At 37.4% G+C, this 15,105-nt stretch overlaps 1 protein-coding gene across 5 annotated transcripts in view; it reads left to right on the top strand.

The window, feature by feature from the left end:
* Dgkg (diacylglycerol kinase gamma) overlaps nucleotides 1-15,105 on the top strand; it is a 193,515-nt gene that overhangs the window by 5,276 nt on the left and 173,134 nt on the right. Inside the window, exon 1 of one of the 5 annotated variants that reach the window (XM_063261208.1) lies at nucleotides 13,106-13,126. The exons of the other annotated variants lie outside the window; for them this stretch is intronic. The gene's annotated coding sequence lies outside the window, so the exon portion shown is untranslated. Of the gene's footprint in view, nucleotides 1-13,105; nucleotides 13,127-15,105 lie in introns of those variants that run through there. 5 annotated transcript variants of the gene reach the window in all.

Below are 15,105 nucleotides of genomic sequence, written 5' to 3'. Positions count from 1 at the left end.
GGCAAACACCAGATCCTGAGTTTGATTCCTGGTACCCCAAAAAATAAAAAGATAAAAAAATAATAAAATTGTATTTGCCATGAAGATGATGATGGTAGTGATGGTGGCGATGGTGGCTGCTGGTGGTGGTGCTAGTGGATTTGATGGCTTTCATACTCTGTAAGTCTTGATGGTTTAAGGAGTGTAGTCTTATTATCTCAGTTGCATCCAGAGTCTGAAGCAGAAGAATCTTGAATTCAAGACCAGCCTGGACAACACAGCAAGACTCCCACCCCAACATCTCCAAAAATAACAAAAATAAGAAAACAAAATGAGGACTATTACATCCAAAAGGGCAGACCCTTTCCTCAAGTCACCAGGGCAGGAATTAAGATCTCTACTTTTTGAACAGTGCTTTCTCCTTCTTTTCTAAAGAAGCTTAAAGCTTTGCTTCATGCAGGAAAAAAAAAAACTCCATTTCTATTTTTAGAATTAGCCTTTTATGTCAAGTCATTAATGCCTCAGTGAAAATTAAAGATTTTTTTCCTGGCATCATAATGTGAAAGGAAGAATGGAGGAGAAAGCTTGAGAATTCTCATTTTCCAAGTGGGAAGTGGAACGAAAAGTCTCAGGCAAGGTAGGGATACAGAGAAAACAAAGGTTCTAGTAAGAAAAGTTCATTTTCATTCAACAGATAATCATTTTTTGCATGGGTGCCATACTTAGAAGGTAACATTGCCTTTATATCCGTGAACACTCTTGATTCCAGCCTCATGGATGTCACTAGTCCCACTTTACTAGTGTGATGCCATCAAGGAACAGGGAGGAAAGAGAAAAAACTTCATGGTCACAAGGCAGCTGACAAACCCAGCCTTGCCTGCCCAAGGAACCACTAGGCCCTCTCTCCTTTATGTGAGCTCTGTGTAGAAAGTTGGCTCCTTTCTTGGAGCACGAGCAGGGTCATCTACATAGGAAATGAGTTTCTTTCCTGACAGCTGATCTGCTGTAAAGCCTCCCAGCCAGCATGGCCACTTAGACCCTCAGGTGTTGAAATGCTTGAAATATTTGGACCTAAATATTGTGATGCCCTGCTATTTTCTTCACCCCTCTGCTCTGGGACAGTGGCCCATAGAACTTTACAGCTGCCTCAGTATCCTCACCTGCAGTTAAACAAACCAGAGAAAGTTCTCTCCATCTCCCAGAGGAGCAGGGTGCTTTTGGTAGGATCCTTGAGAGGCATACAAAGTGAGCGCTGTAGTCTGGAGCCCCAGCCCTCACCCTGATGTCCACAATCCTGAGACCATGCCAGCAGGGTTCTTGTGTCACCATATCCAACAGGCTTTGACTAATCACAGAGTGATCTCAAACCATTAGGATTTAGAATCCTATCTAGGATCTCAAACTTAATATTAGAATCACAAAGAGTGATTCTCAACTATTAGGAAGCCAATAGCCACATCACATGTCCCTATGGCCAATGCCGTCCCAAATCTCTGTTCAGACAAAACATGGCAAATAGACTCCTAAGGAGACTCACTGAGTCATTAAACCAAAGTGAAGTCCTCAAACATGTATCGAGCACCCACTCTGCTCGGCAGTTTCTGGGGAGGACCAAATGGGTTTCCAGAACCAGAAACAGACACAATACTTCACTGTCTTGAGCTGAGAGTCAGCATGAGTCCCTTCCCCAACCTGAGAAATTACTGGACCAGGAGACCATTCGCTCTCTGGAGTGGCGGAGCGTGGACCGTGGAAGTTAAGTGCAGGAGTGTGACTAATACACGCGAGGCAGAGTGAGCAGTGCACACACAGGCTCAGGGGCAGCTCAGTCTGCAGGCTGAGGCTGCTAGGGCAGAAGCTGTGAGTCAGAATGTGACAGGAGCTGGACCACTGAAGTTTTGTCTGCTATTAAAGAGTGTGGTATTTGTTTTATCGCAGGACAATGGGTGGGAAGCATTACGAATTTTAAATGAGGACTCTATCATGAGATTTTAACATTAGAACGATTGCTTGGGGTGCAGTGTAGGGGCTGGGCTGCCCATGAGAGGTTTTGGTGGGAGTTTGGGTAATATACAGGCTGACTAAACAGTAGTACAAGTGGAGGAGGGACAGAGGCAGGAAAGAGCTTGTACCTGAGTGGATGTGGGCAACCTCAGAGGCAGTAATCAAGGACAGCCTCCAGGCTCCTTCTTTGTGTTCTTGGGAAAGCAGTGGTTTCATCAACCTAGAAAATCCAGAAGCAAGTGTGGAGTGGGGTTAGCTAATGAGTCAGCTGAGAGCATGTCAAAATTTGAGGTGTCAGTGACAGATCCAGTTGGAGATGCAGTTGAATAGATGAGCATTTTGCAGAATTAAGATCATACAGTGGGAGCATGAGCATTGGAACAACATAGAAAATGAAAGATGGATATAAATCTTCACATCTTCACCATACTGACAAAAAAAAACACATTAAAATGGAATAATGAATGAAAAATAATCACAGCTATAAGTACATTAATTATATACAGGAATTTTCAGAAAATAAAAAAAGGAAATGAGAGGCAAATAATAATAAAAATATAGAAAAACATAAAAACTATAAAATATTTCATGATATACTAGAAAAAAAATTTTTTGGTACCAAGGATTGAACTCATAATGTCAATGTTTACCAGGCAGGTGTTTGTGCCAGTGAGCTATATCCCCAGCCCTATACTGGAAAAATTAAAAGTATATTTTGGTGGAAGTTATTAATCACAAGAATAAAAACAGGGATATGAAATCAAAGAAACACTTTCGCTTTCAAAGAAAAAATAAGCAAGTATCAGACATTCTAGAACATTAAATATCAGAAGGATATGTGATATAGCTGAAGAAGTTTAAAGTAATAAGACTTTGACAGGGAAATGTATGAATGTGATGGAAAAGACAGATAAAAAGTAAGAAGTGAACAACAAAACCACTAAAACACAGACTTAATTTTCAAGTATTATTAATATGGTCATGAAACAAAGCAACCAGCAGGCATTATTCTTAACAATGATCCATAAGGATTTAATTACAATGACCTAAGTCTAAAAACTCATGTTGAATCATTTGTGACCCACATGGGTGGGACTGGAAATAGTTACGTTAAATGAAATAAGCCAGATACAGACAGACACGTACCACATGATTTCACTCATACATGGACTCTAAAAAGCTGATCTGGTAGAAGTTAAGAGAGGCTACGGAAAGGAGTAGGTAAGGGGACAGAGAGGGTTGGCAAAAGGCTTGCTGATGGGCGCTGTGTTGCAGATAGATATAGCAAGAAGCTGTGATGTGCTATCTCACCATGGGTGACCCTACATAACAAGAGTGTACACACATCTCAGAGTGCAGAAGTCTCCACTATAAAGAAGTAACTGTTTGAGGAGATAAATACATTTAACCTGATTTAAACATTAGATAATTTTGATTAATTGTACATTAACACATACAATTTTATTGCTTCATATATTATTTGAAATAAATTTTAAAAATTTGATTACTCAAGAAAAAATTAACAGAAGTATTATATTTCTCATTTTTCAGTGTAGGAAATATTGAGTCAATTTTTTATTGTTATCAGGGAAGTATATGTTTAAATGTATTTTAAATAAAAAGAATAGATGAATATAAAGCGAGAAATGCCATGGTTAACTTCAGAATTAGAAGGAGGATTTGGAACATTGTAGCCAACATAAAAACTAAAGAAGGAAATAGCAAGAAAACATAAAAATAGAAGGTATAAAATAAGAGGATAGAAGTGAGGTCAAATGTATTAGTTATCACATGAAGTGAAAATGGTTTAATCATTTCTATTAAAAGACAAAGAGGCCTGGATTGGGCAAAAAACAATTCTAAATATATGCTGTTTTAAACAAAGTGGGGCAGAGGGGGAGGGGAGCAAACAGCACAGTTACTTTAGAAAAATGCAAACAAAAAAAAGAGAACAATACTGATGCTTTAAAAATATAATTTAATACAGGAAACATTAAGTGATATGATGTGATATATTTATAACATAACATTCATGAACATTTTTGTCTAAATAACAAAATATATAAAGTAAAATTAATTTTTTAAAAAAAGCCATTGCAGAGGGAAACTTCAATAAACCTGTCTCAATCTTCAAAAGATTGAATGATAAGAGAACTTAGTATACAAAGAGTTTTAAGGTTCTAACCATCTTTATGGAATGGTTTTAAATGGATTTTTAAAAATCAAGGATTGTATATATTTAAATGCTTCTGAAATATTGAGTTCTTTTATTGTCTCATAGGAAATTGCATAATACATTCCAAAAATAGCAGTTGTTCTAGCAGTAAAAGGAAAATAAAATTGAAGCATCTTTATTCCAGTTTAATATAGGCTCGAAATTCATTGTAAGTCTGGGACACACACATCCACTCGACACTGTTGATTCAGTTTTCAGGGAGAACAGGACCAAAGACTGGTTACATGACAAGCAGCACATCTGTAGAAGACTTCCTTCTTTAAGAATGAGAACAAAGTAAAACATCAGAGCTAAGAGAAATGCAAACTAAGGGAGTAAAGAATAGCACACAGTACAAATTCGAGCGACTCCAGCTGGACCTGAAAGAACATTTTAAGAGACTGGAATCCTCATAAGAGAGCAAGAAGGCATGAATTCTTACAGTTCGGAAGAGATTAAGAAGGGGGCTGAGATAAAAACGAAGCATGGTATTCACAAGATATAAATGAAATGCGGAAGGATTGCAAGGACACTGAGGCGTAACTGCAGAATTAAAATCCACTGGCTGGCATTAGTTAGCAGAACATTCCATCAAAATCAAACTATATAGAACTAGTAAGTGATTGATACTGAAACCCATTTTAAAAGATGTCTGTATAGCAGTTGTAAATCCAGTTTTACAACTATGCACCAAAGTAAAATATACTCAAGGGTCAGATATACACAGTTATTTTTAAAAAAAATTTTTTTTCTGAAATAACCAGCACGAGTCTGGTAACCTAAGTAACTTTTTTTACTTAGGAGGAAAAGGAGGGAAAAAGAAACAGTGTTTGTTTGTTTGTTTGGTTGGTTGGTTGGGTTTGTTTTTCTGTTTGTTTGGTTGGTTTTGGTTCTTTTTGAGATAGGGTCTAATTATGTAGCCCAGACTGGCCTTAAACTGGCAACAATTCTCCTGTCTCAGCCTCCTGAGTACTAGGATTACAGGCATTGCCAACACCAGGCCTGGCTTGTAAGCTGTTTTGATTCCCTGGTTCAACGTTTAAGAGTCATTTCACTCTTGACACAAATTTAGAAATAATAGTTATAGAATTTCTTTTCCTACTAATCCATCTTCCAAATGAAAGGGTCTAAGAAAACATACTCTATAAAAACTGAAGAGAATAAAGGAATATATGAAAAAAAAAGGAGGAGAAGATAGAAAACAATGAATCAGGAAAATAATGGCCCCAAATACTGTGTTATAATAGTCAACATAACTGAACTAAATTACCCACTTGAACTACAAGTCTCAAATTGGATAAAAAAGTAAAATTCAACCATATGATTTTTACCTTCAATACTCTTAATACAAAATGATGTGCAAAACTTGAAAGCAAAATGTTGAGAAAAGATAGCAGGGAAATGCAAGAAAAACTAAAGCAAAAATCATGACATTAATAATAAGACAGAATGCAATCCTAGGCCAATACCCTTAAATAATACAATAAAGCTGGACTTACCAGAATAGAGTCCAAGTTACTCAGAAGATATACCTTTACGGAAATGTTTATAGAAATTAATTTTGTACCCCAAACTGGTAGAAACTCAGTGGTAGAAGATTTCAAAGTATCACTCCCATCAAGTAAACAAAACATGAGTAAAGGAATTGTCATATAATTGATACTACTAAAAATATATATGCTGCATCTTACCTAACATGCAGAGAATGAAACTTCTAGAGTTTTTAGATTATTTACAAAAAATAGGTATTAATTTACAAATAAAACCTCAGCAACATCTTCAAAACAAAAATAAAAAACACCATAGCTGCCAACAATTAGAAATGAGTTTTTAAAATAAACAAAATGTTTAAATCATGGACATCCCTTGAACAGACTGGTGTGCAAATATTAAAAATAAAATACCGAGAAAATAAGACTAAAACTAATTTGTGATTTGCTTAGGTAATAAAATACTATGTAGCCATAGGAAGTATTATTTTATGGACAAGAATATTCAACAACAAACAATGGTCACTTTATACCGCTAAGTAAAAGAAGCCAAAAAAATTTAAATGAAGTAGAAAACTTTAAAAAGAAAGACATATATACCTACAGGAAAATCATAGAAGGCATTTGCAGCAAAATGTTAATTTTGATTATGGTTATATGGTGAGAGTATATGTGATATTTATTTTAAAATATTTTCAAAATATGGTTTTTATTCTTGGCTAATATTAATGTTATAGACACAGTTTGTAGGTAGTGAAATCTACCTCCTTTCATTTTTTTTTGATGGTGAAATAAAGATTAGATTTGTTCATTTACATTTGCTTATTTTAGATCTGTGGCTTTTGTTCGTCTTTGAACTTTTCCAAAGATCGATGAAAGTGGGTTAGTAGCCTCCATTAGGAGTTGTCCTGGTCATCCTCATCTCCGAGAAAGAAACCAAGCTGCTCTCTGTTCTTCTTGCTCTAAAATTAAATAGCCTGCTTCCTGGACCTCCTCCAATATCTTAAGCCTTCTATTGTGTTTGTCACTTAGTATTTTCAGATCACTATAAGCCATTGATTTATGAAATAATTTTTATGTGTAACTTTTTGTCATCTTCTTACATATTCAGTGATTACATGGCTTTCTTTTTCTCGAAGTGTCCTTTTCAAATGTGAGCATGCAGATTAATTCTGAGGGGCTTTTTTTTACACTCCTTTCTCTTCTTTACTAGAATTTTTTAAAAGGCCTCCCCATTAGGGAGAACTTCACTTTGACTCCGCTCAAGAATCTTAAACAGTCAACACTGCCTCTTTTGTTGGTTTGTTTGGTTTTATTTTGTTTCTCAAAGGGTTTCTATGTCTCTTTTCTGCCTAAATCTAGAGCTCTGGTTACTTATTAAAGCCAAGCTTCTTTTTCTCTTTTTTCTTTTTATGTGTGTCATTCTCTTGGTCTCTGAGTTGAAGCTGCTGCTTCTTCCTGTCATCCCTGGTGCTGCTTCATCAAGCAGCGACTTTCTATTGGTCAGAATGAGGGTTGGAGGAACCCGTCCAGTTCCGCCTCTTAACTCCCTGTCAGCAGGAGGCATGAAAAGATGGGTCTAATGCACAGCTCTTGGCAGACTGAGGCTTTCTGCAACTCTTTAGCCAGCACAAACCCACTCTCACTGCTCTAACTTCCCTTGTGCCAGAATACTGAGAAATGCATTTCCTCCTCGTGGCCAAGTGGCCTGTAGAAGATGGTCACAGTGTTCCTCACCTCTGCCTCCTCACTCACAAGATAGCTTAGGACTCTGGTGGCAAACCTGTGGCACAGGTGCTGTCATAGGCTGTTGGTTGTCACCGAAAGCTCTGAAAGTTCTACCATCACTGGGCACGTGTTCCATCTACAGGGTCATGAATTCTCATCATAAACCAGTTTTTGGTCCAAAGCCATTTTGGTACAGAGAGACCTCAATCCACCAATCATCTCTTTGCAACTACATAGATATCAACGTGTGCATGATTGTCATCAGGCACCTCCCTCTTGCTTTTCTGTGTGCTAGATAGGTTCACTGCATTATTCCAGCTCTTTGATCTTCTTCCTCATAAGCTGCTGGGCAAATACACGGTCCCCTGTGCCCAGGAGACACAAGTCTTGCAACACTAAACATGAACTCACCCTTCCAGAAAGTATTAAATCATGGCCCAGAAAACTGCAGCCGGTTATGTGTGTCATTTTCTTCCATCTTATCCCAGAATCCCAACTGTCAGCAGAAGAAATGAATGACAACCCCATCTTTATTCCCAAGTCCTCACTGTCTTGTCCCAAACTACTGGGAGATGAAGTGAGACGAGATGACAGAAGACATTAAATACCTGGAAAAGGAGCTAGCTAGTTTCTGAGCTAGAAATTAATTGAACCAGTAGTTTCTAGAGAGTTCTAGGCAGAGCAGACTGAAATGGAGTGAGGGAACCATGAGGACTCGTTACAGATGTTGGGGCCAGTTAGGAAGCTGTTACCCTGACACTGGAGGTCCAATCCCTAGGAATGCAATGGAGAGAGAGGAACAAAACTGAGAAATAATATGAAACAAAACAGGATGAGTTGGTTTCTGGTTTGATACTGCAATTGTTAAAAGAGGAAAGAAAACCAGAGTAAATGAACAGCCTATCAAGCCCAGCGAATGTGGAGAATGTTATTTCCACTGAAAAGTTACTTATTCTGGAGGTAGAGGTGAGAGGAAGACAGGAGGAGAGTAGAGTTGCTTATGGTTAAGAGTCACACCTAGTCAGTGGTTGGAGGAAAGAGTAAATGCATGTGATTCCATCTGCAGCAGGGTGTCTTTCTGACCAAACTAAAGTCAGCATGTGATTTCACACTCTGATCAAAACAATGTCAGTCAATGAAATAAGACGGAGGGCTTTTTTTCTTTTCCTCTTTAATGGGGGCTGGTTTCTGAGGGAGGCTGGTTTCTCCAACTGGCTTGTAATTTATTAAGTGCATTTTACCCAAGTAACTAACTGCTCCTCTCTCATACCCTCCAGTTCCTAACTCAGCTCACATGGGCAGCACCTGCCAACCCCTGCAAGCACAAGTTGCCACAAACTTCTTGGTTTTCTGTTATACTCACTAATTGCTTCCAAGTATGAAGGTGAAAATTTACACCCTTCTGTCTTCTATGGCTTGGACTGAAAAGGGTGTTCTTTCTCTCACATTCTCTTTCTACTATCTTTCATATCTGAATCCATACCTTCTCATGTTAAACCCCATCTCCATTATATGAGGGCACTTAGGGTATTAGGAGATCTTGACATATTTATTTGTGTCTAATAAAGAAGGAAAGGCAATTAACTATCCACTGAGCCCCATGTGCCAGGCACTTATGATAGGAAATCTGTATTTTTTATCTTTAGTCCTAGAAAATCACCTGTAAAGTGGCAACTTCTACCCCATTTTCCAAAGGAGGAAACACGATCTGAAGAGATTGAGTAAGGATAAGTAACATGGCCAAGACTACAAGTCTAGGAAATGTCATGATGGCATGCTCAGATTTTCTGGGCTGCAGGATTATGCTTTCTTCTGTTCCTGACAGACACAGATTTCTGCGTGTGGGATGTTGTTGGCACATTCCTCTCTACTTCAGAAGCCAGTGGTACAAAGGAGCAATTGAGGTAAAGCATTTCATATCTCAGGTTGCAGTGGAAAGGACCCTAAGGACACCAGCCACCCCCAGCCTACACACATGCTTGAGTATACCAGGCTCATTAGATTTGGGGGAACTAGATGTGCGTTCCTAATTAGTGTGAAGTGAGAAATTCATTAGCTACATTTTTCTCAAAGTCAAGACTGCAACAAACAATCTTATGGCATGAAAATAATTCTTTTAAAATCAAACCAGTGGAGGGATCTTGAAATTATTTTAGCAGTTCCTCTCCAGTGTGAGAAACTAAAGATACAGTTAGAACACAGAAGTCTTCTCTGCCCTTTTTTCTCCCTCAGTAATATCAACATCACTGCATGCTGAGCTTTCCTTTCTCTGAGCCCCCCATCCCAGCCCAGCCTTAGGACACACAGCCCAGTGCTACAGTTTTTATGGAAGTGCTGAGGTATCCCCTGTGGGTGTCAGTTCACTGAGGACTGAAATCAATCATAATTCATCCCACATCCCCAAGAGCTCCTAGGAGGGCAGCGTACACACCCTAAGAGCCTGGTAAAGTACAGGCGTAACTGCCTCTTGAACATGTTATTCTAACCAAACTAACATAGGAAAGGATAAGATAAATAGAAAATAGGGTGGGATTTCAAGTTGGAAAAAGTCTTTTAGGATGCCCAAAATAACAGTGGTGGGGGAGGAAATCTATAGGCACAGGTAATTCGTTCATTATGGTACAAATGCCTGCATAGAACATAAACACCAAAATTCACATATACACAAACAATACTCATAAAGAACAAAAAAGATGTTCCACACTCTTCACCCTGTAAACCCACATGCAATACACATGTAGACAGGTGGTACTCATAGATTGATGCTCCCTATAGAGCTTGGAGGTCTAACTTCAAGTAAACATTCTATGGAGCTCAGTCTCTAATCAATACAGGAAAGCTTTGAGAAAATCAGTCTCATCATGCCAGAAAAAATAGAAGCACACCACGATGGCAGAAATAAGAGGTTTCTTTTGAAGTTTTAAGAATATGTAATAACATAATTCTTTTCTTTAAAAAATTTTAAAATTACGCCAATTTTAATGGGGTACCTCAATCTCTAATCTCTGTGTTTTCCTTAGAGATAATCATTGTATTTTGTGTGCATCCCTCCATGTCTCTCTTTTTTACAGTTATATACATATGTTTGTACCATTGCATAAAATTTTGAGAGATGGTTTAAAATGTGTTTTACTAGTTGTAATAGTCATAAAAACTCTATGAAGGAGGTTCCTGTTTTGTTTTGCTTTGTCTTGTTTTGCTTTGTCTTGTTTTTGAGTTAGGATCTTGCTGTTATAGTTCAGGCCCGCATTGAATTCACTATGTACCCAAACTGACCTTGAACTAGTGATGATTCCCCTGCCTTCGCCTCCTAAGTGCTGAGATTACAGGCGTGCACTGTCACTCCCAGCCTCAGTCCTTATTTTACATGAGGAAGTAGGATTTAGATAGAGTAAGATTTTTTAAGTTTCCTAGCGTCACATACCGATAAGCATCAAAACTAAAGTGAGCCTTCCTCTCCATGACTAAGACATTTCTCCATTCCTCTATAAATTTTCACAGGTTAACCTATAAAGGTTGTGCACATGTCTTGCTGGATTTATTTCAGGGTCCATTCCACCTTTCAGTAGATACTTTCCTGATAGGCCATATCCCCTGGTTGACTACTGCTAATGTAAAACAAGGCCATTAATTTTTTAATATTAGTTTTATAAGTCATTTTTCTTATATCACTTGATCATTTATACCCTCTTGGTTCTCCTGTTTTTTCTAGGTATACAATTAGGTGCCCTAAAATTGTGACCATTGCCTCTTTTCTATTCTAACTTACAGACATCTCCTTTCTTGTTTAATTGTTTTGGCTGGGCTCTCTCGTGGACTGTAGGATAGTACGGGCATGACCCACATCCTTTTGTTGGCCTTGATTTTAATGGTGCTGCTTCTAATATTTTGCCACTTAAATATGAAGTTTGCTGTGTGTTTTTTTAGCATACGGTCACTATGAAATAAAGGATGTTTCATGTATGTTCTAATGCCATTGGGAGTATTTGTTTGTTTGTTTGTTGTTTCCCATCATACTTGAGTGTTGAATTTTATCAAAAAAATTTTGGAAGCTATTGAGACAGTCATGTGCACTTCAATTTTATACACTGATAATACAGCATATTGACAGGTTTGGGAATGTTAACTCACCTTTGTTTTCTGGAATAAAATCTACATATTGTACTTTCAGTACTGAACTGAATTTTACTACTTTTTATGGGGTTTTATTTAATTTAGGTGAGATTGGTCTTTAGTTTGTTTTTATTTGTACACTCCTTATTCTGATTTTGCAACCAGGAAATCTGGCCTCATAAAATAAGTTAACATGTTTTTCTCTGCTCTGGCACAGTTAATATAAGAGAAGAATTATCTGTTACTTGACAGTTGTTAGAACCTGTCTGCAGTATTGTCTGGACCAGGGCAATGGGGCAAGTAGAACTTTGAGGGTTGATTCAATTTCAGTTTTTATTGTTGGAGTAGACACTTTTGATTTTAGGGTCACTTTTGATTTTTTTTAATATTTTTTCAAAATTTTCTCATTTTATCTAGGTTTTCAAACCTAAAAAAAGTTTAATATAGCATTCTATCACAATTTAATAAAATCTCTTGTTAAATTTTTCTTTCATCAATTTTATAATTATGGTTTCTGTCTCATTCCTAATAATGCTACTACTGCCTCCTTGATCTCTTTGTCCCTCTTCCTTCTCTGTCTCTTTCTGTCTCTGTCTCTCTTTCTCTCTCTCTCTCATATCCTGCCAATAGAATTGTCTGTTTTGTTAGTTTTTTTTTTTTTTTAACAATATCAACAACAAAAAGCTTTTGGTTTTACTTACTGACCCTGTCTGTTTTGTTTTGCCTTTTTTACTAATTAGTTAATTAATTTCTGACTTCATTACTTCCTCTTTGAACTTTAATTAGACTTTTTTATTACTTTTCTAAGCTTCTTGAGTTTGAGGCTTGGCTTATTGTTTGGGTTGGTTTGTTTTGTTTTGTTTTTACTTGTGTTTTTGTTTTTTGTACCAGAAATCGAACTGTGGACCTTGCACTTAAGCCTCTGAGCTATATCCCTGGCCCCTACTGTTTGTTTTTCATCTATTTTATATTCTAAAAAAATTCATGTAAGGCTGCAAATGGTTAAACATTGTTATAAGCAAATTGCACATCTACTAAATCGATGTAACACTCCCAAGTTTTCGTTTTCTTTTAAACAAGATGTTACTTAAGACTGTGTGGGGCTTTTTCCAAACCTGCATATTGCTACAGCTGAGATGTTCTGGGGTCCCAGCCCTGAGACAGAGACTGCCATGCAGTAGTGTTACTGGGCTTATGAAGGGTTGATCTTGCGGTCAGCAGTGTAGAAGAAATGGATGAGAAGAACCTGACAAAGAGTCCTTGATAAGGTCAATGTCTGGATGTTCTCCCAAAGCTTCATGTGCTCATAGGGGGGCTTCTTGAAGTGACTGAATCATGGGGATGTGGCACTCATCTATGGATTGGTCCACTGATGGATTTACAGCTAAATGTGATGTAGGGAGGTGAGGTTTGATCTGAGCAGGAGGGTCACTAGGAGTGCGGCCCAGGACCGACCATTTCCTCCCTTCTTCTGTCTCTCTCTCTCTGTTTCTCACCATGAGCCAGGAGCCAGGAGCTGTTTCTCCTATGCCAGACCCCTCTGCTGTGCCACCCTGCCTTAGAATCAGCCAACTATGGGCTGAAACCTCTACAAACTGTGAGCCAAAATAAGTCTCTCCTCTTTTAATTTGTGGGTCTTGGGCATTTTGTCTCAGCCACATGAAAGTAACTAAGACAGTCTTGCATACTTGTTCCCAGTTGGGAGAAAGTGATAAGACCTTCTTACCCCATGCCTGAGTATCCATCACTGATTGGATGTGGGCTATTCAGAAAGGGGGCGGGGCCTTGGGCAAGGCTGCTTTTCTCAACCCACACAGTTACTGGCAGCAGCCCTGCAACAGAATAAGGGATCAAATCCTTAACAGGGAAGGCTCCAGAGGAGCATTTATCACCTACTGTGAATATTTATAGTATAATATTTTAACTAACTTATGGTTGTTGATTTTTAAACTATGGAAATCATTTCCCCATAAATTTGAATAAATGTTAAATCATACATTTTAGTGATTTTAGAATATCATATTTAGCTGTACATACCAAAACATATTAAAGAAACTCAGATGGTATACCCTTTTAATTGTTTGGGGTTTTGCTATTATAAACCATGTAATCACCCATATCCTTAGAGTTCAAAACCTTGTAGAAGCAGCATTAGTAATTGCAGGAGTAATGCCGTAATTATTGCCCATAGTTATTTTCTTAGGATAAACTAATAGAGAAATGTTTCATGGAAATGTGAATTTTTAATTTATTGCTACACCATGCTATTTTGACCAGCAGCTTTGGAGTTTTTATTTCCTTGTTTGCCTTCCAGTGATATGACTTATTTTTAAATTGTTAATCTGATAGATACCAGTTATATCTTACTGTTATCCCTATCCAATGAAATGTATTTCTTTTTTTTAATTTTATTTAAGAAGAAAAAGGGGAAAAAAAGCAGAAAAAGGGTACAAGTTATACAGAATTTCAGAAAAAAAAACAGTAGGAAATCACTAGTTAATGGATTACATATTGTCATCTTAGAAATATTTGTTCAAGTTACAAAATTAAAGCATATAAAGTGGACATTCAAACGGTGAGACTGCAAACAGTTCTGTTCAATGATCAAAAAAACTCAGTAGTTGAGATACCATCTCACTCCTGAAAGAATGGCCAGGATTAAGAAAACCGACAACAAATGCTGGAGAGGCTGTGGGGAAAAAGGAACTCTCCTGCACTGCTGGTGGGAGTGTAGACTGGTACAGCCTTTGTGGAGATCTGTCTGGAGATTTCTCAAAAAGTTGGGACTGGAAATCCCATTTATTCCAGCTATTCCACTTCTAGGCATATTCCCAGAAGAACTGAAAGCATCATACCACAGTGATATATGTGCACCTATGTTTATAGCAGCACAATTTGTAATCGCCAGATCTTGGAAACAACCCAAGTGCCCATCAACTGAGGAATGGATAAAAAAGTTGTGGTATTTCTATACAATGGAGTATTATTCAGCTACAAAGAAGGATCACATTGAGATATTTATCAATAAATGGGCGCAGCTTGAGACCATACTCATTAGTGAAATAAATCAATCTCGCATGTGTGAATACCGAATAGTTTCCCTAATGTAAATAATGATTCAAATATATAAAAATATGTGGTAATCATGATTCCCCATTAGGTGGCCTTGAAGCCTTATAAAGTTTTTACTCATTAATTAGAAAGGCTTTATTCTGGGCTTCTTGATATGAAAATATTTGAAGCTAGAGTATATGAAGTTTTATCCAAATATTTCAAGGAAAAAGACACTATGGTAACTACTATTAAGTCAGGTTATAAGGTGGTGAAGTACTAGGTTGTTGAAACAGTCATGCTGTGACCTCTATTGTTATATTGTTATGTCCTGTTTTATCTCAATCTCCCCCTTATTGTTTCAAAAAAATTATTTAGTCATTTCTTATGTTTGTCTTAATTAAAGAAAAAATTCAAAAAAATTAGGATATATAAATAGTAACTCTTTTCGATTTCCTATTAACTTGTTTTGAAGTCCTGTAGTACTCCCACAATCTTGTTTTGACTGATTAGACTCTGTTCCAT

This window comes from Cavia porcellus, unplaced genomic scaffold (genome assembly GCF_034190915.1).
Source record: "Cavia porcellus strain 051 isolate PalLab524CR breed Dunkin Hartley unplaced genomic scaffold, mCavPor4.1 scaffold_14, whole genome shotgun sequence".
Classification (NCBI taxonomy): Eukaryota; Metazoa; Chordata; class Mammalia; order Rodentia; family Caviidae; genus Cavia; species Cavia porcellus.
The sequence above is the reverse complement of the archived record's forward strand: the minus strand, read 5'-3'. Positions and strand labels throughout refer to the sequence as shown.